Raw genomic sequence first — 15,489 nt, 5'->3', positions numbered from 1 at the left:
AGAACTGGACAGTCTAATGACAATTGATTTGCAATCTCAGAATTACAAATACTCGATCTTCTACCTTTCTTACCTATTAAGAATGTGAGAGAACTACACAGACTTATGAGACTTCTTGCAATGAAACTCATCTACACACAATGGAGACAGCCTTAAATCCGAATACAAGACCCTTTGAGATTCAAGCCTAGCATAGAAACTTAGAGAACCTCTGTAATTGAAAATGTGAGAACAGTCACAACTGCTTTGCTCAGTCAGACTTATATCCCTTGGTCCAAGAACACACTTGCTGATGCGCTGTCACAAAGATATCCAATCACCTTTGTTCAAGCAATCATTCAACCCAATCAAATAACTGATGATGTACAACATTTGTAGATGTGTGACTCGCTCATTCTCAATTTATTCTTAAGGTTCTTAAAGACTTAACTGAATCACTGACTGTCCAAGAAGATATGTAAGTTCAACAACAGCCTCTACTCACTCTTACCAAGGAACGTCAGGAAGAGGTTTTGTGAAGGTGTAACAACACTGCCACAGCCTGCCACAGAGGACATACAGCCACTCTCTTGTTAGGTCAGCGATCCATCTGATGGCCTTCCGTAACTAAGGATGGTGTGGTTCTCAGACTGAGGTTCAATGCTCCCCCATTACCCTGTGACAGTATCGTGCACACTGTCTCTCAGTCTTGGGTTTCTCACCAAATACAAGTCCGTTGTAGTCCTTAATTAGGCCTCTGTGTACTTAATTCCATGTCCTCCTCTCAGTGAATGAAAGATGCACCGGCCGCAGGTGTGTGCTCCCTCTGCTTCAACCTCTGGAACAGACATGGGGATGATGCCATGAAATCCGGAGCCAGTAGCAGGCAGGAGTGCAGCCATCTTCAGGAAGGTGGCCATTTTCCGGGCACCTGGAAAATAGGCTGGAGCTTGCAGGCCACGGGTCTTGACTGGGCCTTCCGTCACTCGGGCTGCTTGGAGAGTCAGTGGCTTAGCTGAGTAGGCCTCCTATTGGTCGAGGCAGACCTTGTGGATACATTTGGGGAGCTTCACGGGTCAGTGGCATAGCCCGATCAGGCACACTTCTGTTCAACACCTCAGATACCCTCAGTCACTCGGTCACAAAATGGACAAGTGCCTTGAGGTAGCAGCTTATCTTACAGTGGTATTTGCTGCTTGGGCACAAATTGGTCAAGCTAACCACTTGAAGACCAATAATACACACTTGCAAGTGCCTTGAGCTTGGCAACAGTCAGGTCTTTGGCAGCACAGTCTGCTCAGTCACACTTGAGCAAGTGCCTTGGACAAGCAGCAGGCAGGTTCCATCAGGACAATTCACCCACAGACACCACAGCAATGCTGCAGAATCTGTGCTTCAGCTTGGATGACAGGATCTGAACAGAAAGAACATCAATCATGCTGTTTGCAGTCTCTGCTGGGCAGACCCTCAGCTCAGGGAGTAAATGTTCTTGTCCACATGGTGAGTGATCTCCTGGGGGATTAGCTGCTCCTTTCCTCTCCGATCAGGTGAGTCACTTCCACGTGTCCAGGACAGGGAGACAGGTTTTTTTCCACAGAAAGTTTTGATGAACATAAACATACTTTTTATTTTATTTATATTTTAAATAAATATCAAACCTATATTTCACATTTATTTGTTGTAAATAAAATACAAATATGGTTAATTTGTTTAGATTTGCTAAAGAAAGGGTTAAACACCATGGAATAAGGAGTGGCTGCCTGTAGCCCTCCGCACCCCCCAGGCCACATTCCTCATCCTTCTGCTTGGTGCTGATCTGATATTAAGGGGGGGGGGCCTTGAGCTGCGCCCCGGCTGACGATCACAGAGAGAAGATAGCTGAAGAATGGGGGGGCCTTTGCCTCTGCTGAGAAACAAGATGGAGGTCGCGTTGTGATTGAAGCTGCGGCTGATTGAGCTGGAGAGTCTCAGGGGGGCTCCGAGTGTGGCTGGCCCAGTCCAAGGGGTGTGGGAATGGCGCTTGGGGGTGGGGGGTGAGGGTGCTATGCACTGTGTGTCCCCACCTTCTCCTCCATACAGTTGAAATTTGGCCCTCGGCTCTGGAGGAGGACTGCTGCACACACCGGGTGATCAGGTGTGCCCTGCCAGTAGTTTGGAGACTGAGGGGGCGGCAGGTATTCTGGCAGAGGCGAGACCCTTGCGTTTGGTCTGGAGTGAGGAAGATACCCACGTAACAGGGAACCCACAGGTGGTCCTCCAAGTTACTGCCCAGTTTCACTGCTTTGTGCCCTGCCTTTTGATGATGGGCATGACACTTCTGGATCGAAATCTGGAGGGAACCTCACTCTGGCTTTCCTTCACCTGGGCAGGGAGCTCGGGGTCTGCCTCGGAGAGCACTGAACAACCTGGGGCTGCGGCACTAGTGCCCCCGCCTGGATGTATCCCTCGTCTGCCTGGAGGTGTTTGTAGTGTCCTGCTGGACACGTTCTAGTGTTTTGCCAGCCACTCGGCTGAGGTCTGGCCTTCAATCTACACCCCACACCCACCCAACACAGGCGCCACCAGTCAGGTGACACTGGCAATAAAAAGGGCCGGGCGCACGTGCCCAGGGCCAGTTATACCGGCCATGCCACTGCGTCTGCGTGACTTATTTTAGTAGCATGAGGGCCTAGGGCCCCAAGAGAACATTGGCGACGAGTGGGTACTGCAACCCTACGTGGCTACAAACAGCTACTTCTAAGTTGGTCGCGGAGGGAAGTATAGCCTCTGTCTAAGGCACCCCCACGTCTCCGGCGAGCAAGATCATCACCGGAGCAGCAGGACGGTGACCGGTGCACAGACAGGCGCCCGCCGCGAGCCCTGGAAGGACGAGGAGAACGGGAATACTAGCCTGCCCTCAGCCGGGCATGAGGTGAGCCCGGGGTACGTGGAAAGCCCCTCTACGCAAGCAAAACGGCCGCAGCGTTGGGGAAGGCCTCCGCGGCGTGGGAGGGAAAGGTGCTGTCGCGCACCGAGTGGAATAATGCCCAAGACCACGTGTCAGCTGAAGCGCGCCCCCAGCTGGGAGAAGTCTGCCGTCGTGAAGGATGCTGGCATGCACCAAAGCCAAAAGAGAAGAGAAACTGCCCAGAGCCGCCCCCGGCTGCCGCGCGGTCTGAGAGCACATCAGTGCAGACAAGCACCGAAAACAATTCGAAATACATGGTGCAGACAGGCACCAAAGCAGAGAAATGGTGGTACACAGCCCCCCACAAACTTCAAAATTCATGGAAGGAAGAGGAGAGGTGCTGACACGCACCTGGAAAAAAATCCAACTGCCTGGAGCCCCCCCCCACCCCACTGAACTTCATGCCATCTGCCTGCTACCTGCCTCTTCAAACGAGACTGAGCAGGAAAATTGACATTTTACAAGAAAAAAAAGAAGAGAGAAAAGTGCAAGAAGAAGAAAAACGGCCCTTACCTGCCGCTCTGGACAGCAGCAAAAGCCCCCACCAGCCTGAAGAGCTCTTCCCCAGCATGGCTCCGCAGCATGGCTTCACCGGCCTCTGCTGCAAACCAAAGGAGGCCTAGGAGGAAGGACTGGCTTTCAAGTGGGAAAAGAAGTGCACTAGTGGCATCCAGTGGCCAAAGACGTTACTGCACCCTTTTCTATTTCAAAGTGGAAAAACCAGCTTTGTTGAAAGAAAGTCTACAGCGACACCCCAGAGAGTGATTGCACAAGACCAACAGCGCGCCTGCGGAGGAAAATGGTGCAGTAGACAGAAATGGCGCAGAAGATGGGAGCGGCGCGGATGACGCTGCACAGGGAAGAAGACTGCAGCTGCTCCAACCAAGCTGCACTGGTGAGGAATGGACGTAAGTGCCACATGAGGTACAAAGAGAGCATGCATGGCCTGCGCAGCCCCTGGCGGCCATCCACCGCCAGTGCCGAAAGAACGCCACATGTCCCAGCAGTGATGGACATCACCGCAGGACAAGAAAGGGACATGCCAGGCGTTACCAAAGGACACCCAGACATGAAACATAAAAGAGACTATGGGGGTCATTCCAACCCTGGCGGTCGGTGTTGAAGCGGCGGCCAACCCGCCAACAGGCAGGCGGTCAAAAAAATGGAATTCTAACCCTGGCGGGAACCGCCAACACAGCCCGCCACTTTAACACTCCGACCGCCACTACGGGACAAACAAACAGCGCGGCGGTCACCGCCAACAGGCAGGCGGCAGACAATGTACCGCCCACCGTATCACAACTCACCAATCCGCCACCTTTTCCGGGGCGGGAGCCCCGCCGATAAAAACACGGCAGAAACAGACTACGAACAGGAAAACGCTCACCTCTATACACTCCACGAGGAATCTGGACAGCATGGAACCCGAATTAAACATCCTACCAGCTATTGTCTACCTGCTCTTCTACAAAGGAGCACGAAAGCCGGCGCAGACGACAACGGTGAGTACTTTACCTACGACACAGGGGAGGGGGGAGGAGGAAAGGTTACGGGCACACACATACGCGATACACCCACCCCCCCTCACCCCCCCACCCCCCCAAATCCCTACATACCAATGCAGAGCAACAAGTCAGAGTGACACCGCCCAAACCCCCCGGAATAATGCAAAGACAAAATAAAATGATCATTAAAATAGAAGTATATTATAGCTCAAATGAAGTAATGTGAAATATGAAATATGAAATATAGATATTAAATAAAGAGCATAATTAAAAATATATACATAGGCTATAAGTCCTGCACATTTTGGCAAAGTTCCATCGTTCGTGGACCAATGTGCACAAACACATGGGCAAAGCCCACACACGAGACCAGATTCCATTGGAGAGAACACTGCTGGGGCATCAGATGATAAAACTACAGGCACCTCAGGGGGAAGGGAAGGGGGGGCACCTCAGCCACATGAGTCCACGACGCCAGATCCACGAGGGGCCTCCATGCCCACTGTACAATCCTGGGGAGTGCAAAGCCACAGTCTCTCAAGTCTCTACAGTGGGTAGTTTGCCCACTGTTCCATCCTGGGGAGTGCAAAGCCCAGTCTCTCAAGTCTCTACAGTGGGTGGGTTCCCCACTGTTACATCCTGGGACGTGCAAAGCCACAGTCTCACAAGTCTCTACAGTGGGTGGTTTGCCCACTGTGCCATCCTGGGGAGTGCAAAGCCACAGTCTCTCAAGTCTCTACAGTGGGTGGTTTGCCCACTGCTGTATCCTGGGAAGTGCAAAGCCACAGTCCATCAGGTGGATTACACACTCCACTGGTCATGGAGGAGGCATGGTGGCCAGAGTGCTTCGTGAAGCCCTACTCGACACAGAACCGGCCCTGCCAATGGGCCAGCGGTGCATGCGATGAAGGGCCCAGCAGAGCAGTTCATAGACGGCGGTGCCCAGCGGAGCGGTGCTTGCGATGAAGGGCCCAGCGGAGCGGTGCTTGACAGGAAGGGCCCAGCGGAGCGGTGCTTGACACGGCGGTGCCCAGCGGAGCGGTGCTTGACAGGAAGGGCCCAGTGGAGCGGTGCTTGCGATGAAGGGCCCAGCGGAGCGGTGCTTGACAGGAAGGGCCCAGCGGAGCGGTGCTTGACACGGCAGTGCCCAGCGAAGCGGTGCTTGACAGGAAGGGCCCAGCGGAGCGGTGCTTGCGATGAGGGCCTAGCGGAGCGGTGCTTGACAGGAAGGGCCCAGCGGAGCGGTGCTTGCGATGAAGGGCCCAGCGGAGCGGTGCTTGACAGGAAGGGCCCAGCGGAGCGGTGCTTGACAGGAAGGGCCCAGCGGAGCGGTGCTTGACAGGAAGGGCCCAGTTCAGCCGTGCTTGCGATGAGGGCCCAGCGGAGCGGTGCTTGACAGGAAGGGCCCAGCGGAGCGGTGCTTGACAGGAAGGGCCCAGCGGAGCGGTGCTTGACACGGCGGTGCCCAGCGGAGCGGTGCATGACAGGAAGGGCCCAGCGGAGCGGTGCTTGCGATGAAGGGCCCAGCGGAGCGGTGCTTGACAGGAAGGGCCCAGCGGAGCGGTGCTTGACACGGCGGTGCCAGGCGGAGCGGTGCTTGACAGGAAGGGCCCAGCGGAGCGGTGCTTGCGATGAAGGGCCCAGCAGAGCGGTGCTTGACAGGAAGGGCCCAGCGGAGCGGTGCTTGACAGGAAGGGCCCAGCGGAGCGGTGCTTGCGATGAAGGGCCCAGCGGAGCGGTGCTTGCCAGGAAGGGCCCAGCGGAGCGGTGCTTGACAGGAAGGGCCCAGTTCAGCGGTGCTTGCGATGAGGGCCCAGCGGAGCGGTGCTTGACAGGAAGGGCCCAGCGGAGCGGTGCTTGCGATGAAGGGCCCAGCGGAGCGGTGCTTGACAGGAAGGGCCCAGCGGAGCGGTGCTTGACACGGCGGTGCCCAGCGGAGCGGTGCTTGACAGGAAGGGCCCAGCGGAGCGGTGCTTGACACGGCGGTGCCCAGCGGAGCGGTGCTTGACAGGAAGGGCCCAGCGGAGCGGTGCTTGCGTTGAAGGGCCCAGCGGAGCGGTGCTTGACAGGAAGGGCCCAGCGGAGCGGTGCTTGACACGGCGGTGCCCAGCGGAGCGGTGCTTGACAGGAAGGGCCCAGCGGAGCGGTGCTTGCGATGAGGGCCCAGCGGAGCGGTGCTTGCGATGAAGGGCCCAGCGGAGCGGTGCTTGACAGGAAGGGCCCAGCGGAGCGGTGCTTGACAGGAAGGGCCCAGCGGAGCGGTGCTTGCGATGAAGGGCCCAGCGGAGCGGTGCTTGACAGGAAGGGCCCAGCGGAGCGGTGCTTGACAGGAAGGGCCCAGTTCAGCAGTGCTTGCGATGAGGGCCCAGCGGAGCGGTGCTTGACAGGAAGGGCCCAGCGGAGCGGTGCTTGACACGGCGGTGCCCAGCGGAGCGGTGCTTGACAGGAAGGGCCCAGCGGAGCGGTGCTTGCGATGAAGGGCCCAGCGGAGCGGTGCTTGACAGGAAGGGCCCAGCGGAGCGGTGCTTGACAGGAAGGGCCCAGTGGAGCAGTGCTTGCGATGAGGGCCCAGCGGAGCGGTGCTTGACAGGAAGTGCCCAGCGGAGCAGTGCTTGCGATGAAGGGCCCAGCGGAGCGGTGCTTGACAGGAAGGGCCCAGCGGAGCGGTGCTTGCGATGAAGGGCCCAGCGGAGCGGTGCTTGACAGGAAAGGCCCAGCGGAGCGGTGCTTGACAGGAAGGGCCCAGTTCAGCGGTGCTTGCGATGAGGGCCCAGCGGAGCGGTGCTTGACAGGTAGGGCCCAGCAGAGCGGTGCTTGACAGGAAGGGCCCAGCGGAGCGGTGCTTGACACGGCGGTGCCCAGCGGAGCGGTGCTTGACAGGAACGGCCCAGCGGAGCGGTGCTTGCGATGAAGGGCCCAGCGGAGCGGTGCTTGACAGGAAGGGCCCAGCGGAGCGGTGCTTGACAGGAAGGGTCCAGCGGAGCGGTGCTTGCGATAAAGGGCCCAGCGGAGCGGTGCTTGACAGGAAGGGCCCAGTTCAGCGGTGCTTGCGATGAGGGCCCAGCGGAGCGGTGCTTGACAGGAAGGGCCCAGCGGAGCGGTGCTTGACAGGAAGGGCCCAGCGGAGCGGTGCTTGACACGGCGGTGCCCAGTGGAGCGGTGCTTGACAGGAAGGGCCCAGCGGAGCGGTGCTTGCGATGAGGGCCCAGCGGAGCGGTGCTTGACAGGAAGGGCCCAGCGGAGCGGTGCTTGCGATGAAGGGCCCAGCGGAGCGGTGCTTGACAGGAAGGGCCCAGTTCAGCGGTGCTTGTTGGAAAGGGTCCTGTTCAGCGGTGCTTGAGACGGCGGTGCCCTGTTCAGCGGTGCTTGAGACGGCGGTGACCTGTTCAGCGGTGCTTGTGTGAAAGGGCCCTGTACAGCGGTGCTTGAGACGGCGGTGCCCTGTTCAGCGGTGCTTGAGACGGAGGTGACCTGTTCAGCGGTGCTTGTTTGAAAGGGTCCTGTACAGCGGTGCTTGAGACGGCGGTGCCCTGTTCAGCGGTGCTTGAGACGGCGGTGACCTGTTCAGCGGTGCTTGTTTGAAAGGGCCCTGTACAGCGGTGCTTGAGACGGCGGTGACCTGTTCAGCGGTGCTTGAGACGGCGGTGACCTGTTCAGCGGTGCTTGTTTGAAAGGGCCCTGTTCAGCAGTGCTTGCTTGAAAGGGCCCAGTTCAGCGGTGCTTGAGTGAAAGGGCCCAGTTCAGCGGTTCTTGAGTGAAAGGGCCCAGTTCAGCGGTTCCGGCCCAGGCATGGGTGTCACTCGCCACCTGACATGTGGCTGGCGGGGCCATCCTGCCCATCTGTCCGTTGGCTTGCTGGGCCCGCCTGGGCTGCCGTACCGGGCCTCCGGGTGTCCTCCTGCACACCTGGGAGGGGGCTGGTGGGGCACTCCTGGGCAGCTGACCTGCTGCCGGACTTGTCGGCGTGCTGCCCTTCCCACCCTTCCCTGGTCATCTGTGGCCCTTTGACACCTTTGGCGGTGTGCCAGGTGGCACCCCACTTCCAGACGGAGCCAGGGTAGGGATTTCGGTCCCTGGTGTCCGTGGCCTCTCGCGTCGGACACTGCTAATTTTTGGCTGCTTTTCCGGGGGTGGGCCTGCCGTGCCTTGGCTCCTAGCCGGAGTAGTTGCCCTTGAGGGTGGGGGACTCCGAGGTCCTTGGACAACAGTCCTGATAGGTCCGGGTTTGGTGGTGGCTGAGGTGCTGATTGATGCCTTATGAGATGGACGGGGTGGGGGAGTTGTAGGAAAGAGGTCAAGTTTTGAAAAGAAAAGCAATTTGGAAAGAGAGGGACGGTTAGGTGTAGTGGGTATGGGAGTGGAGGAAGAGGATGTGGTTGTAGGAGTGTGAAGTCTGGTGTTTTTGGGTGCAGGTGCTTGGGCTGGAGGCTGACGTGAGGTGGATGGCTGTTGGGTGGGTGGCTGCTTGCGTTTGTGTGGTTTGGAAGAGGGGGTGACAGACACACTGGGAGAGGACACAGGGGACTTGTAAATGGTAGTGGGGGTGGTGACTGCACGTGTGCAGAGTGTTCTGGTGGGTGTGCTGGTGATGGACGTAGTGGATGATGATGTTGTGCATGCAAGTGTGAGTGGAGACGTCACAGGGAGGGAGGAGGGAGACGAGGAGGAGGGGGACACAGTGGAGGCAGTGGCTGTTGGCATGTCTGCATGTGGATGTTGCTTGGGTGAATGCTTGTGTGATCTGTGGTGCTTATGTCTGGATGAGCTGCCCTTGGGTGTTGAGGTGTGTGCAGGCTGGTCTGTAGGTGTGGCTGGGATAGGCAGAGGAACCGGGGAGTGGGACTGGGTTGAGGAAGTTGGAGGGGGGAGGCTAGGCACAGGGACAATTGCTGCCGTCAGTGCTGAGGCCAGAGCGTTGAACGATCGCTGATGGGCAGCCTGACCCGAATGAATGCCCTCCAGGTATGCATTGCTCCGATGCACCTCCCTCTCTACACCCTGGATGGCATTCAAAAGGGTAGACTACCCAACAATGATGGCCCTCAGGAGGTCAATGACCTCCTCACTGAGGGCAGCAGGGGTGACAGGGGCAGGGCCTGAGGTGCCTGGGGCGAAGGAGATGGCCGGCTTCCTGGCCGAGCGGGCACGGGCCGAATGCTGAGGGGCTGCTGGGAGGGTGGGGCTGGTGCGCTGGGTGGCGGCTGTACCTGTTGTTGTGGGGGCACGGATGTTGCCGCCACCGCAAGGGAGCTCCCTTCCGTGTCGGTGTCGCTGACGTCTCCACGGGTCCCCGTTGTGGAGCTCCCCTCGCCCTCTGTCTCACTGGAGTATTCAGAGTCGGTTGTATGGCCCTCCGGGCCCATGTGAGATGCAGCTCCCTCGTGCGCCGATGCCACTTCTCCTCCGCCTGATGATGCTAATGCACACATGAACAGCAAAACCAAGAAAAAAGGGGGGGGAGAAGAAAGAAAGACATGTTGAGTGCATGCATTGGCGTCACCGTTGGCGGAGAGGACAGACACAGAAGCCCCCAGCACTACGCCGCGCACTTGGGGTACACTACTCAATTATTGTGACTTGGCCTACAGGTCTATGGACGACAAATGCACACATAGGTGAGGCCGGACCATGGATAGCTGTACATAGCACCCTACAGAGGTGGGGGGCGGGGTACAGGGCCATGCCTAACGGAGGGGCCTAGCCTACAGAAAGCGCCCTGGCCTTGGGATAGCCACAGCCCTCCTCCCCCACCCAGATACCTCCACTGTGCGCTAATATAGCAGAATTTGCTGATACTCACCCCCTTGTGTCTGCTGTGATATCCTCACGCGCCCATCCAAATCGGCCCACCGCCAGGATCCGGGACATCAGGGGGGTCAATTGGCGGCTGGCACCCCTCCTACGTTGGGAGGCCATCCCCAGCAGAGCCTCGGCGGTCTTTCTGCTCCCGCGGCGGATGTCCTCCCACCTCTTGCGGCAGTGGGTGCCTCGTCTGTTGTGGACCCACAGGGCCCGGACGTCCTTGGCGATGGCACGCCAAATTTCGATCTTCTGATGGGCGCTGACCTATGTGACATGTACAGGGTGGGAAAAGAAATATCATCACTTTTCTGCATGGTCGATGTGAGTGGCCCCCCCTCCCCAACCTTGCCATGTGGCACATGCTCTCATCTGTCGTGCGTTGCACTCCTCATTCGCTCACCTTCCCACCATCTTACATCCACCCCACTCAACACAGGCATAGCCCATACTACGTGCTCCCTGTGTACTTACCTGTTGGTCTGGAGGACCGTAGAGTAGCGCATACTGGGGGAGGACCCCATCAACAAGTTTCTCCAATTCCTCAGATGTGAAGGCAGGGGCCCTTTCCCCAGTCGCAGCAGCCATTGTATCTCCCAGACCGAGGTCACAGCAGCACTTGCAGTATAGGTCCTCTCCTGTGGATGATCAGGTCTCGAGTGATTAAGCAGTTAGAAAATGGCGGTCACGCCCGCGGTGGTGCGTACCGCGGCGGTGCGTACCGCGACCGCCGGCGAACATCGTCATTGGCTCCTGAAAATCATAGGGTTCAATGTTAACCAATGCGGCTTAGCACCGCGGTCTTGGACCGCCTACCACCACGGTGTGCCACGCCAGCGCATTGACCTCACATCCCATTGTCACACTTCACAGGTCAGGCAGCCGCCATTTCAAGGGTCCACATGGCTTAATTTCTACTGCGTCACACAGGCCTAGGCCTTGCATTGCCACTCATACAAGCCATTCAATGCATAGCAAATCGTGTACTGTGCAAGCTGTGTGAACGTACCTGTGGGTTGCTTGACTCTGTGCTCCACAATGGAAGAACGACATATCATACTGACATACAGGCTTGACAGAGCCACTATACATGAACTGTGTGCCCAGCTGGAGCCAGACCTGATGTCACCCATCCGCCAACCCACAGGGATTCCCCCTCTGGTGCAGGTTCTGTCAGTACTCCATTTTTTGGCAAGTGGATCATTCCAAACAACAGTGGCCATATCATCAGGGATGTCTCAGCCTATGTTTTCTAAGGTTTTGTCCAGAGTGTTGTCTGCCCTGATGAAATACATGCGGAGCTACATTGTGTTCCCTGAGGTGGGCGATTTGGCTACAGTGAAGGGTGATTTCTATGCCCTTGGACATATCCCCAACATAATTGGTGCCATTGATGGGACCCATGTGGCTTTGGTCCCCCCCAGTGGCAGTGAGCAGGTGTACAGGAACAGAAAAAGTTATCATTCGATGAATGTCCAGGTCGTCTGTTTGGCAGACCAGTACATCTCCTATGTAAATGCCAAGTTCCCTGGGTCAGTGCATGACGCGTATATCATGCGAAATAGCAGCATCCCGTATGTGATGGAACAGCTACAGAGACATCGTGTGTGGCTATTGGGGGACTCTGGTTACCCCAACCTGTCCTGGCTACTGAACCCAATGAGGAATCCCCGGACCAGGGCAGAGGAACGGTACAATGAGGCCCATGGGCGAACTAGGAGGATCATAGAAAGAACCTTCAGGCTCCTGAAGGCCAGGTTTAGGTGCCTGCATATGACAGGTGGATCCCTAATGTACTCACCAAAGAAGGTGTGCCAGATCATCGTGGCCTGCTGTATGCTTCACAATCTGGCTTTGCGACGCCAGGTGCCTTTTCTGCAGGAGGATGGTCCAGATGGTGGTGTTGTAGTAGCTGTGGAGCCTGTGGAGAGTGAAGAGGAGGAAGACGACGGGGACGACACAGACAACAGGGACACAGTGATACAACAGTATTTTCAGTAGCACACAGGTAAGAATAAACCATGCCATTTTACATTTACGTACAGCCTCCTGCCTCTCTACTTTCGGTGTTTCCCCCCAGTTCCTGTTAACTGATTTGTGACTTTCCCTTCCCTTTTCAGAGCTGTATGCCCCACTGCGTGACTTCTGCTTTGTTTGCCCATGGACTACAGCTGTATGACAGTGGTATGTTGTCATCACAATGTAACTGAACATTTTTGCACCGTTATGTCTAATACATTTGTTAAGAATACAAGCAGACTCCAGATTTTATGAGTGCAATAAGTGATTTAATTAAAGTGCTACATTTAGGTACATGATTGTAAAACGGTGATGGGTGGGGGTGGAGTAATGTCCATGGCAGAGTCCAGTTCTCAGTCTCACAGGTGCATTGTCCATATGCCTGTGGAAGGATGGAGCAGGGGCAGTTTAAGGTTGGACAGGGTGACAATGTGGGACAGTGGGATGACATCAGGGGGTATCTTATGCTGGCGGGGGTCTTGGCATCCTACTCTGTCTTCTTGTGAGATCTCAGGTTCCGCTTGCGGGGTGGTTCTTCTTCTGCAGGAGGTGGGGTTCTGGTGGCCTGTCGTTGTGTGGGGGCCTCCTGTCCACTAGCGCCGGCGGAGGTGGTAGGCTGTTCCTGGTCTAGGCTAGTGACAGGGGCCCTTTGGGGTGCCACATGGTCCCGCAATGTGGTGACTATCTGGTTAAGGGCCACGACGATGGTCCCCATTGCAGAACTAATGTTCCTCAGTTCCTCTCTGAACCCCATGTACTGTTCCTCCTGCAGTGCCTGGAACCTGCCCAGTACCGTAGCCATCGTCTCCTGGGAGTGGTGGTATGCTCCCATGATGGAGGAGAGGGCCTCTTGGAGAGTGGGTTCCCTGGGCCTGTTCCCCCCCTGTCGCACAGCAGCCCTCCCAGTTCCCCTGTGTTCCTGGGCCTCTGTCCCCTGGACGGTGTGCCCACTACCACTGCCCCCAGGTCCCTGTTGTTGTTGGGGTGGTGGGTCAACCTGGGTGCCCTGTAGTGGCGGACACACCGCTGATTGACGTGTCCTGGAGACAGAGGCATGGGCCCGCTGGGTGGGAGCTGTGCTGGTGTTAACAGAGGGGGTTAGGTCTGCTGTAGCCTGTGGCTGTCTGTGGGGAACCGACTGTCCCGAGGTCCCCGATGGGCCGGGCTGGTCATCTGGGTCCAGGGAGACAGAGCTGCTGTCATACTGGGGGCCTCTTCTGGGGGTGGGATGGACATCTCTGGACCCTCCGTGGCGGTGTGGTGGCGTTCGGGTCCTGCAGGGGTATAAGGGTATGGTTATTGCTTCTGTGTGTGGCATTTCGTGTAATGGGTGGGTGGCCGTGTACCCAAGTGCAGGCATTCCCTTGTGGGGGCTTTTGTGAGGGTGGCTTGTGGGGGTGATGTGGGGGTGCAGTGGGCATGCTTTGGTGATGGGTGTCCATGCTTTGTGGTCGCATGCAGGGCTTGGTGTTGGGATGGGTGGGTTGTGATGGTGAGCCATTTGCAAGGAGTTGGTGTGATGGGGGTGGGGGTGAGGGTGGGGGTATGATTTGGGATGCAGGTGGGGAGGGGGTGGGAAGAAGTAGTTAAGATTAGACTTACCAGAGTCCATTCCTCCGCCTACTCCTGCGAGGCCCTCAGGATGCAGGATGTGCAAGACTTCCTCCTCCCATGCTGTAAATTCTGGGGGAGTAGGTGGGGGTCCGCCGCCAGTCTTCTGCACCGCAGTGTTGTGCCTTGATACCATGGAACGCACCTTCCCCCGTAGGTCGTTCCAGCGCTTCCTTATGTCATCCTGATTGCGTGGATGCTGTCCCACAGCGTTGACCCTGTCGACTATCCTTTGCCATAGCTCCATCTTCCTAGCAATTGTGGTGTGCTGCACTTGTGCCCCGAAGAGCTGGGGCTCTACACGAACTATTTCCTCCACCATGATCCTGAGTTCTGCGTCAGAGAACCTGGGGTGTCTTTGGGGTGCCATGGGGTGGTGTGGATGAGGTGAGGGATGTTGTATGTGTTGTAGAGTGTGGTGTGTGTGGTGGTGTATGGTGTTTTGTGCATGGTAATTGTGTGGGTGATGTTGTGATTTGCCTCTGTGTGATGGTCTACTCTAAGCAGTGCTGTCTCTCTCTGTCCTTCAGTCGCTATTGTGGTCGTAAGGGTTCGTGGGTGATGTGGGTGTGTGTTTTATACTGCATTGGGTGTGTGGGAGTGTTGTTTGTATGTGTATCAGGTGTGTGTGTTTCAAATTGTCCAATGTGGTTGTGTTTTGTAAGGGTGTGTGTATTTTGACCGCGGCGGTGTGTACCGCCAATGGATTACCGCGGTTGAAAGACCGCCGCGTGGATTCGTGGGTCGGAATGGAATGGGCGTATTTCTGTTGGCGTGACGGTGGAGGTTTGGTCATCGCCAGTTTTTCGCTGACCTTTGGTGTGGCGGACTTTTGTTGATGTCGGGTTTTTGCCGGTTTGCCAGTTGCGGGTCAGAATGACCGTGGCGGTTTACCGCGGCCACGGCGGTGTTATGGCGGTCTTCTGACCGGCGGTAAGCGCCTTTTACCGCCGAGGTCAGAATGACCCCCTATGTCACGTGCGCAGAGTGCTGCGCCAGAAAATGTGACGACACGGGCAGAAACCCGCGAAGATGGAGAGAGCACCCGAGAGCGTGACGTAATGCACGGGACAAGAGGCCGTGCAAGCTGGCCTTTCACCAACACAAGATGGCCACCATTGGCCCATCACACAGCAGGTCATCAGAAGCGACCAACCCTGCAAAGAACGCCCAAGTTCAAGCAGGACCCAGTGCCAAGAAAGCACTGCCTTGAGGCACAAGCACTGCACCCTCAAGTGAAGAGGAGGCGGAAAAGAAAGTGACCCTCCGTCACTGCCCTGCAATGGGCCAGAGACTAACCAAGGAGTGTCCTCCCCCACACTGCCTCAAGACGGAGTCAGCAGCAACTCACAACAGGCAAGAGGAGAGTCGCACACCCTGAGTGGCACGATGCCACCACTGCAACACGGAGAAGAGCCCCTAGTCCTTGGATAGGACAGGACCTTCGAAAGGTCCACACAAAAGGAAGACAAGTGGCCAGACGCCACAACAAAGTGTAGCGCAGCACCACGCTGTGAAGAAGGAAGAAAGGAGATTGTGTGACATCACCTGTCACACTGCAACACCTGACGACCACAGAAGAATAAGAGCGGAAGATCAACACGGTGGAGAGATGGAGGACTCATGCAA

At 56.8% G+C, this 15,489-nt stretch overlaps 1 protein-coding gene across 1 annotated transcript in view; it reads right to left on the bottom strand.

Annotated features, from left to right (window-relative positions):
* The window catches only part of LOC138278803 (E3 ubiquitin-protein ligase TRIM11-like), a 904,985-nt gene that overhangs the window by 92,806 nt on the left and 796,690 nt on the right, over nt 1-15,489 (bottom strand). The window lies entirely within an intron of this gene.

The sequence above is a fragment of the Pleurodeles waltl genome, unplaced genomic scaffold (genome assembly GCF_031143425.1).
Source record: "Pleurodeles waltl isolate 20211129_DDA unplaced genomic scaffold, aPleWal1.hap1.20221129 scaffold_59, whole genome shotgun sequence".
In the NCBI taxonomy this organism is placed as follows: domain Eukaryota; kingdom Metazoa; phylum Chordata; class Amphibia; order Caudata; family Salamandridae; genus Pleurodeles; species Pleurodeles waltl.
Note: the sequence above shows the minus strand (reverse complement) of the source record. Positions and strands in the feature narration are given on the sequence as shown.